The sequence below is a fragment of the Sitophilus oryzae genome, unplaced genomic scaffold (assembly GCF_002938485.1).
Source record: "Sitophilus oryzae breed Bouriz unplaced genomic scaffold, Soryzae_2.0 scaffold_172_pilon_pilon, whole genome shotgun sequence".
Taxonomy (NCBI): Eukaryota; Metazoa; Arthropoda; class Insecta; order Coleoptera; family Curculionidae; genus Sitophilus; species Sitophilus oryzae.
In genome coordinates, this window is record NW_022146424.1 from 9,430,508 (window position 1) to 9,440,522 (window position 10,015).

A 10,015-nucleotide genomic window follows, 5' to 3' on the forward strand; every position below is an offset into this window, starting at 1 on the left:
TTACACCCTTCTGAAGATGAATATTAGCATTATCCTTATGTTTCACTTATAAAATTTGTATACCAATTAAATTTTGGCATTAAAAATGAACCACCCTGTATATTAACCTACAGTATAATATAGTAAATTATTTTACAATTCTTACTGCGAACATAAAGTTGTATTAAGATATTTTCATAGCAGATTGTAAGTATGGTACTGTTAACATAAATATACATAAATATATAAAAAAATCTCTATTAAGATCAAAAAGTACAAACAATAATATTGAATTCTATGTGAGAAATACAAAAAATAATCTATTGCTGTTAATTAAATGTGGATTTTGCATTGTTGGTATATGGAAAAAATAACTTGTATTATATAACATTTTTGGTTATAGGTATTTTTGATTGTGATTTAAATGATGTGATCGCAAATAAATATTATTAAACTGACTTATTATTTTTTATGATCACGTCGTAAAATAAAACCTTATTAGTAGAGTAATCTCAATCGTGTCCTTGCACATTATTAGGGTTAGAAAATAAATTCGGGCAGGTTTCGGCAGTAAAGTAATAGTTACGAAACAGTTAAGTGCATTTATTTTGTAGGTTATCCAATTGAAACGAAATAGTAGGTATTAAAGAAATATAGATAACCTAATCCCTTAGTAATGATAGAAATCACGATATTTTTCGTTGTTTTGACAGTTGGCAGCATGTATAGCAACACCAAGGTTTAATAGTCTCTAGTTAAAAAATATGTGAGCTGGCATATATGTATAGGCCTGGTCATTTTAAATCGGTGGACTGTATTTTAATGACTAAAACATCTCGCATAATTAAAGATTGCGTACTACATTGACAGAAATTTAATACAAAGATCGATAGATTTATCCAAAGGGTTAGGGTATTCTATGACTTTTAATATCTACGTTCGTACAGTGTCGTGAATTTTAGCATATTTGAATTGAGTTACCAATGAAAAATGTGGTTTTGTAGGATACGAGCTTGACCTTCAAATTGTGTAGCCTTCTCGCTGACAAAGAAAAATAATGAAAACCGTCTATTTGTTGCCGTTTGGATGTTTTTTTTATTTTATTATGTAAAGAGTATACTTTTTTATATTTTACTAAATAAACTGTTTGATTTTTTAGCGGGCTGTTTTATTTAGGTTGGTGGGAATGTTTTTACGAAAACTTTTCATTATTTTTCTTAGTAGTACCGCAGATTCGATACAAAGTATTTTTTAAACAGAAGAATGTCTGGTGGCGAGCACAATACACATACTAGCCCTTGTCAATGTTCATCTGCGTGGTCTGTATTTTAATGCATGCGGCAGAGATAAATATAAATGACTGGTTGACAGACAGAGAAAATAAAAAGCGGCATAAGCGGCATCGCTTATTTAGCAATATCAGTGCTGCCGGTTTTTTCCGTATGTAGGAAATTGCATGTAGAAAAAAACAAACTATTTTTTTATTTTAAATATTTTAAATTAAGCTAAATATAATCTATTACAGCTGTAGTAAAATGAGTAACTAATTGTGAAAAATAAAGTTTCAACCCAGACATTTCATTAACGCCTACATGTGCGGTTTGAAATTTTGATGCAAAATCCGGCAATACTGCATACAGAGCTACAAGCTCACAGAAAATGTTTAAGTCTTTTGACTTAAATCATTTTAATGACTTAAATCATTTGATTTTAATTCGATTTTTCGAAAGCTGACTTAAGACGTCATTTTCAAAATGACTTGTGACTTAAGTCTTTATTCCGAAATAAAAAAAGATTTAAGTCATTAGAAAAAGATTTAAGTCTTTTTGGAAAAGATTTAAGTCTTTTTGGAAAAGATTTAAGTATTTTAAAAAGATTTAATTTTTTTAATGACTTGAGTCTTTTACAAAAGACTTAAATCTTTTAGAAGATTTAAGTTTTTTAAGAGGTTTAAGTCTTTTTAGAAAATATTTAAGGCAGTAATAAAGATTTAAATCTTTTTTTAATGACTTAAGTCTTTTACAAAAGACTTAAATCTTTTAGAAGATTTTAGGTTTTTATGAGATTTAAGTCTTTAGAAAAGTTAAGTCAGTAAAAAAGATTTAAATCTTTTTTTAATGACTTAAGTCTTTTACAAAAGACTTAAATCTTTTATATTTAAATCTTTTATGAGATTTAAGTCTTTTTAGAAAAAAATTAAGTCAGTAAACAAGATTTAAATCTTTTTTTAATGACTTAAGTCATTTTACAAAAATCTTAAATCTTTTAAAATATTTAAGTCTTTTATGAGATTTAAGTCTTTACAAAAATGACTTGACTTGAAAGAAAATGACTTAAGTCAAAGACTTAAAACTTAAGTCATTTGAACTTTATATTGAAATTGATTTAAGACTTACATCATTTTGATTTTAGAATTGAGTTAAGACTTAAGTCTTTTTAAAACTGACTGGTAGCAGCTCTGACTGCATAGAAGAAACGTATCAACCCAAGTTTTATCTCTTTAATACATTCGATTTTCCATTAAGTTGTCGACGTTACTGTCTTACACGTTAAAATCTCGACTACGCAGTTTCAATGACCAGATTCCATCATTGTTTAACGATACGTCATATGAAGGGTAAGGGGGAAAATATTGAATATAACAAACGATGTCCAAATAATAACGCATACAGTAATATTTTTTTGTATCTTTATTATTATGGTATTTGGCAACATAAGATCAGTTTTCTGCTGTCTACTGTGCTCTCAGACAAAATTCAAATCCGTTTGTTACTAAAATTGGTATGTGCGTTTAAAATTGAAAAATTGAGTTGAAAAAACAAAATGAATAAATGCTAAAAATACATACTCAAAATCAGTAAAATCAGAGGGGTGTCTCACTATTGGAATTACATGTACATTTTCTTGGCAGATGCTGGCAGTCTTACGGCAGTCGCTTAGAATAATTACATGGCAGTCATAGGCAGTCTTCTCCGTAGTCATTAGCAGTCACATGGCAATGACATGATATTTTGGCAGTACATGTACATCTTTTACCCAAGTGAGACACCGTTAAAAAATCGGAACACCCTCAATAACTAACTTCGGAAGATACTTTACATTTTCTAAACAACGTGAACTGATCTGACACACACCCTATATCAGGTATTAGATAAATGATAATGACGTAACGTTAACCGATCGGTATACAGGCTATATAGACGGAACTGAATTGTATCTGTATGCTCTAGCGCAAAATGTGACGTCAGGTAATAGAATTGGCGCCATATTTTGCGTTAGAGCATATCTATTGTATGTGTGTCGTGATAGTGAGTACCATCTTAACTAATTTCTGAGGTTTTTCTTCTTTTGAGACTGAAAGTACTCCAAATTACTTATTAACCAAATATATAATTAACCGGTGAATCTTGCTCTATAACGTTTGATATTTGTAACAATTTTCTTCAGAATGTATACAGTGTGATCGATAAAAAGGCTCATATTGGTTCGGGAATGACGGTTCGTTACACTGGAACGTCTTTTCCAAGCCAACTCTTGACGCCGTTTTTTTTATTATGCAGTATTTTAATTAGGTATGATAATAAAATACAACTCCTGGTTAAATTTCGTGGATGAATAATATTCCCTTTCATGTATGAAAAAGTCTCTGAAAAATATATTAATATAATATAAGCCAAAGTCATCTATTACAACAATTTTTCATTAACGATAAATAAGCACATTCAAATAATTCGTCGACACTTACCTTAAAAATGTCATACGTAGGTGTAGGTATTCCAGCTAAATGTGTATTATTTCTAAATACCTAGTCATAGGAGAAAAACTGTCAATTTAAGATAGAATTTATAAAACCTCGAAACAGTTTTTAAACCCCTCTCTTTTTTAAGAACTCATATATCACAGATGTTGCAACAAGTTGTACATGGATAAGACTGTCAAAATATATTCCTGTTCACAGATGACTTCATTTCAGGAAGTATTTGACAGTGACAGTTAATGTGTTAAGATATGACAGTGTTAATTTAATTCTCGGATGTCTTATGTAGAAATAATATAATCTCTTGTCGGACAAACTATATTTACATAACCAACATCGCTTACGTTGCAAATATTACAAAAGATTCAAACCATATGGTATAGGTACAACTTGATGTTTCGTCTATGGACCATTAAACTGAAATTGCTCTTAAGTTTTAAAAATTTAGAGCAAAAATTAAATCATATAAAACGCATAGCACCAACCACCAACAAAAAATACCTTCTGATCAAAAAGGTTTATGATCAAGCAGGCTTTGACATTTTGACATTTAAAAATTTATAATGTATTTTTCCATAGGAATTGTATTATCTGTCATTATACAAGGCACGCTTGACCAAAAACACTCTTGATCATATTGTATGTGATTTTTATGACTACGATCGCATTTTAGTACCGAAAAATAAGTTATTTTTCAAGAAAAAATATATATTTGTATTTATTTCTCTGATAAATAGTTAAATAGCGCAAAATACAGGCAGTATTCATTCAGTTTATACAAATAACTCCATTAAAGAGTAAGTAAGAAATAGGATTTCACTCTCTTTGACACTGATCCTCAAGTTCTGTATAGTCTGTCTAGTAACAAGATATATGACAGTGACATCAGATTTTAATTTCCCTAATTTTTTGGTTGTCGTCTGTCAAAATTGTATATTTCTGAATAGGCTATACTGAAGCCTATTTTGATTTCATTGTACCGTGTATGATGCAAAATTAATACACATCATAACTTTATTATCATCTAATAAAGTAAAAAAAAAATCAAGATTATGTCCAAAGATTGAAATCCGTTTGTTCGACGATAAAACTTAATGACAGTTATATTTTATTTGGATAAATGTAGTTAGTTTTTTCTTCTTGTCAACTATCAAAACACATATTTTATCGCCCAACAAACTATATCTAATAATTATTTAGCCTAAACCCTTCAGAGTAATATACATGTGTAGAAATTTCAACTTGTTACAATCTACTTATTTAAGAATCTATACCTGCCCAGTATACTTAATTTCTGCTCATTTTTTTATACTGAATTGAAAATATTAAAACAGTCTTTTTTAAGTATAATTAGTTTTATAGGAATTGTTTTATATATAAATACTTTTACTTAGTTAAATAGGAATTTTAAGAAAGCATGGGAGTTGTGCGGCTAAACTGAATACGTTTTAAGGTAAAGAATGGGAAGTTTTAGCTAGGTTGTAATGTAACATTATTGTAAAAAAATTGTAAACTAAAATGTTAATATAATAGAATAGTAAAACGTTAAAAGCCGTGTTTTCTTTCTTTAAATATACACAGAAAACCTAAATATTTTTTTTTATTTACATCATTTTAATGACTTAAATCATTTGATTTTAAGTCATTTTTCGTAAGTTGACTTAAGACTTAAAATTTAAGTCTTTTTCAAAATGATTTGTGATTTAAATCTTTATTCCTAAATAGAAAAAGATTTAAATCTTTTTAGAAAAGACTTAATTAAAAAATTTAAGTCTTTTTATAAAAGGCTTAAGTCAGATTTTTATATATTTTTAAGATAAATTTTTAACAGCAGCATTTCTTTTTAAACTGTTAGGCGACAGCCAAGCAGCAGAATAAAAAAACAATGCTCAATACCACTAGCAAATAAAATGTTAGTTTATCGGAACCGGTTTTAATTATTTGTCGTGTTACGCGTGCGTAGCGAATCTGTTGTCTTTCAAGTGAATCCCCGACTCTGTTATGTAGCCCGAAAGACGAACGAAAGAAATTTATCTCGAAGTATATTGAAGAGTACCTTAAAATCCTCCAACCAGTGGCGGATACAGAGGGGGGGCCCATGGGGTCCGGGCCCCCCTGAAATATGTAATTTGGGTTAAATATTAGGCTTTTGGGTTAAAAATGGCGCCCTAAAAGGCATATTTTGCATTATTTTATATTTGGGCCCCCCCTAAAATAAATTTCTGTATCCGCCCCTGCCTCCAGCCCTTAGCTTATGCCATTGATATATTACATAGTGATCAAAACAAACCACCACTTTTTAATAGTTTTGTATTCGATGACATCTAAATTGTAATGGATGCTTATAAAGAAGGTACTACAAAATCGGTTAAATTTTATAAAAAAAAAAACATATTTTTGTGTTTGTAGTTGTTCTGAAAATTAACCGTTTTATTTATGTCATTTTAGTTTTATCTGTACCTACAATAAATTAATAATATTTATCATACTAAGAAAATCGCCTAATTGGTAATACAAAAAAAATAATATTAACATTTACAAAAAGGTACATAAATTGAATTCTGGTTGTCTTGACGTAAAGCCGCCACGGCTCGTGACCCTTGTGACTGGGTAGGCGACAAAATTTTAGTTGCGTCTATTGCCCCCCCCCCCTCCCCTAATTTACATAATACCCTAACCTAGTTTGTAAATATATGTTATCTCTGGGTTAAAAACATAGTTCAAGAATATTTAGGACAAAACTAAAGCAAAAATATCAGCATTCAACGTAATGACATAATGATTGACATAATGTACAAGTATAGACATGATACAAAGAATACAAGGTATGATATTGCGCAGGTTGGTCGCTACGTCACAGGTGATAACAGGCGCTATTGGTCAGCACGCTCCGCGCGCCAGTTCAAATTGTCGAGAAATTGTTATAAACCTGTTTTTTTGTTTATATACCGTCATTGAATTATCGCTAAGCAAGTTACTGTGGAGCAGTGCGTAAGGTGTCGGGCTAGGAAACGAGAGACCGGAGTTCGAATCTCGGCCGGGACATAACTTTTTTTTATTTTTTTAAATACTGTTGTATTCTATAGTTTATTTTTGTAGTATAAAAAAAAGAACTATTTATTTTGTTATTTTTTAATCTCCGTTATTAATATAAATTGATTGTTAGTACAATACCTCATTTAATATAAAATAATATTCTACTTTTTGAAATGTATCGGGCCCTAATTGTACCTAAAAGTAATATATTTTTAGTGATATACCATATTGTAAACTATTTAATATTTCAGTCTCTTAAAAAGTTAATTTGCATTGAATAATTGCCTACCATTAAAGGAAATTTGAGCTATATAATCCTTGATGGGCATATTCTGGGTATGCAAATACTTCCTTTAAATTTTGGGTGTCGTTCAACCGATTTATTCTCAAAACCAGAAACATCTACATATAAAAAGAAGCACAGGTCACTAATTATAATAAACTTCACTCTTGGTATTACTTCCACTAATTATAATAAACTTCACCCTTAGAATTACTTCTATCACAATTACAATACGTTCATCTGCATTGGCATTTTCTACTTTTCGATGGGAAACAATAAACTTCCCAACATTTTTTAAATGATGTAACAATTCCTCTTGTGGTTACTTTTCCATAGATATCCTCAACTCTGTCCTCATGTGAATTCAGAGGCAATCAAAATAAAAAATTATTTACCATAAACATCGCAAACTAAAAACCTAATAAACAATTTTATACCGAATATAGAAATAAATTTAGTATTCTTACCTATCGTCCAATCCATGTTAATAGATAATTATTATTTTAAATATATTTTTGGAACTGCTCATTTTTTTAGTAATTATTAAATTAAACGAACTAAAAAGTCTTAAAAATAAACAATTCTTAACCATAACCCCAAAAAATGCTGATCTCCTGTCAACTTTCTTTATTTTTAATTTATTCATTATTTTCCTAGTGACGTCACAGGTGGTATGCGCGAACTGAACGAAATTGGAGCCGCTATCGATCATACCTTGTATTCTTTGTACCATGAGTATAGATATGTTTTTTATCTATTACCAAACTATTACTATGGAGTAGGTACATCATAGAATTTTATTTTATTTTTATTTATTGACGCAAACTTAAAAATTGGTAGTATTGAGAGAGAGAATAATTATGCTTTATATATTAAATTGATGAGTCGGTCTCTTAACAAAGAAAAGTTATTTATTATTATATCAGTAAAATCATCAGATTGTTGAAGAGCTGTGAAAAGATCTTTTTAGATTGAAAGTAAGGCAAGTGACGATAAACGTTTATTTTTCATGGAATCTCTACTATAAATTTTAATGCATTTCAAACATGAAAAATGTCTCTCAACCCAAGTACTTGTAAATGGTGTAGTAACAAACAAAAGAAACAATTTGAAAGCCTCTGGAAATATATTTCCGGGATTATTCTCCTTCAATTATTTTATAATCTAAATTCTCGTATCTATTATTAATACTTGCAATTTATTCATTACGTTGGTCAATAACATTTTTTGTTTGTTAAACCGCTATTAAATGCATTGGAAATGTATCAATATAACAAGTTTGTTAAATCAAATGTTAATGCGTTGGAAATTTTTTATAGGATTCTTTAAATTTCGGATCCGCAAGAGATAAATAAAAATAATTGAGACATACGAGTACCTATCTGCAAACCTTAATTCTAAATGTATAACAATGTTATCTAATATTTCATAAAATAAAATTCGCAAAGATATTTGACTTAGCCGCTTTTATTAACATATCGAATTGAAATAGCACACTGAGACTTTTCTGTAATATTTGTTGTATCGTCTTCTTGCACCGAATAAAATAACGCGCTTTTTTATTTCGGATTCTTTTATTTCTGTGGCGTGTTCTGAAATACAACCGGTTATATCAATCTCGGACAAGCCCGAAAAATGCTTCCAATTTGTTTAAACGTTTTTTGAATTTTCATATAAAAGTTTTAAATGCTACGTATAATGAATCATATGAAATATCCCCTTAACGAAATGTGATATATTCCCTTAACTTCTAAGCCTACCGAGCCTCCACGACTTCATGCGAAGGCGACCGGAGATTTCGCCTAAGCCCCGCCTTAATACGATACAACTCCGACTTACGTCGCGTCGCTACCGCACGATGAGTTAGACAGAGACAGAAGACTGCCGTACGTCGCGCATCGACTCTAATAGTAGGCGATGCAGAAATCGCCGAACATATCATAAATTATTTTGTTTTCTAACGCAGCGGCACAGTCAGCGTACGCCAGCGACAGTGAATATTTTAATATACAAGACCACAAATGTTAAAATAATATTGATTATTAAAACACACTTCCGTGTATTAACAGTATTTTTATGTATTGGCAACATCAATAGTAAATAATGTAATGTAATAAACCGCTTAAACTCTGCCAAAATTTTAGGGTAGGCGCCGCCTACCTTGCGACGAGCCGCCACTGACGAGAAGATAATTATGAAGATTTAAGTCAATTTACCATTGCCATAACTTGCAGATCATCATGATTTAAGTAAAAAATATAGACTTAAGTCATAAAAACGACTTAATAAATAACAGTATATTAATTCAAGTCTTTACAAAAATGACTTGACTTGAAATAAAATGCTTTAAATTTGACCTTTATGTTGAATTTGACTTAAGACTTAAATCATTTTTTGATTTTAGAAATGACTTTGAGTAACGACTCTTGACTTAACGATGTACTTGACTTAAATCTTTCTAAACCTGACTTGTTGCAGCTCTGTAAGGAGCATTATCTTCGTGTATTGAAAAGTGGTCATCAAACAGGGAACACTTAAGATGGCGCTGCTGTAGTAAAAGTTCTACATTTGAAAGAAGCGCCATATTTTTAACAGTAAAAAATTAAAGAGATAGATAAATATGCGATTTCTGAAGGTGTGTTGCCTCGCCCTTTTTGACTAATGTCACCGTTTTGACTAATATCAACCATAAGTTCAGTTACTAAGTAAGATCCCCTATTGATTGTTACCGCCACTGTGGTTATTTCGTGAACCTTTATTCTTCCCATTTTGGTGACTCTACCCTCCATAAACTAAACTAAACGAATGTAGAAAGGATTATGACATTTGTCACATGACGTATGTCAAAATAATTTTGTTTGGTCCCCTATCTGTAAACATTTTTTTTCTGATAATTCAATGACTTTTTTCCCATTGTGTAAATTTGAGATGAATACAATATAGAAAACATACATAACTAA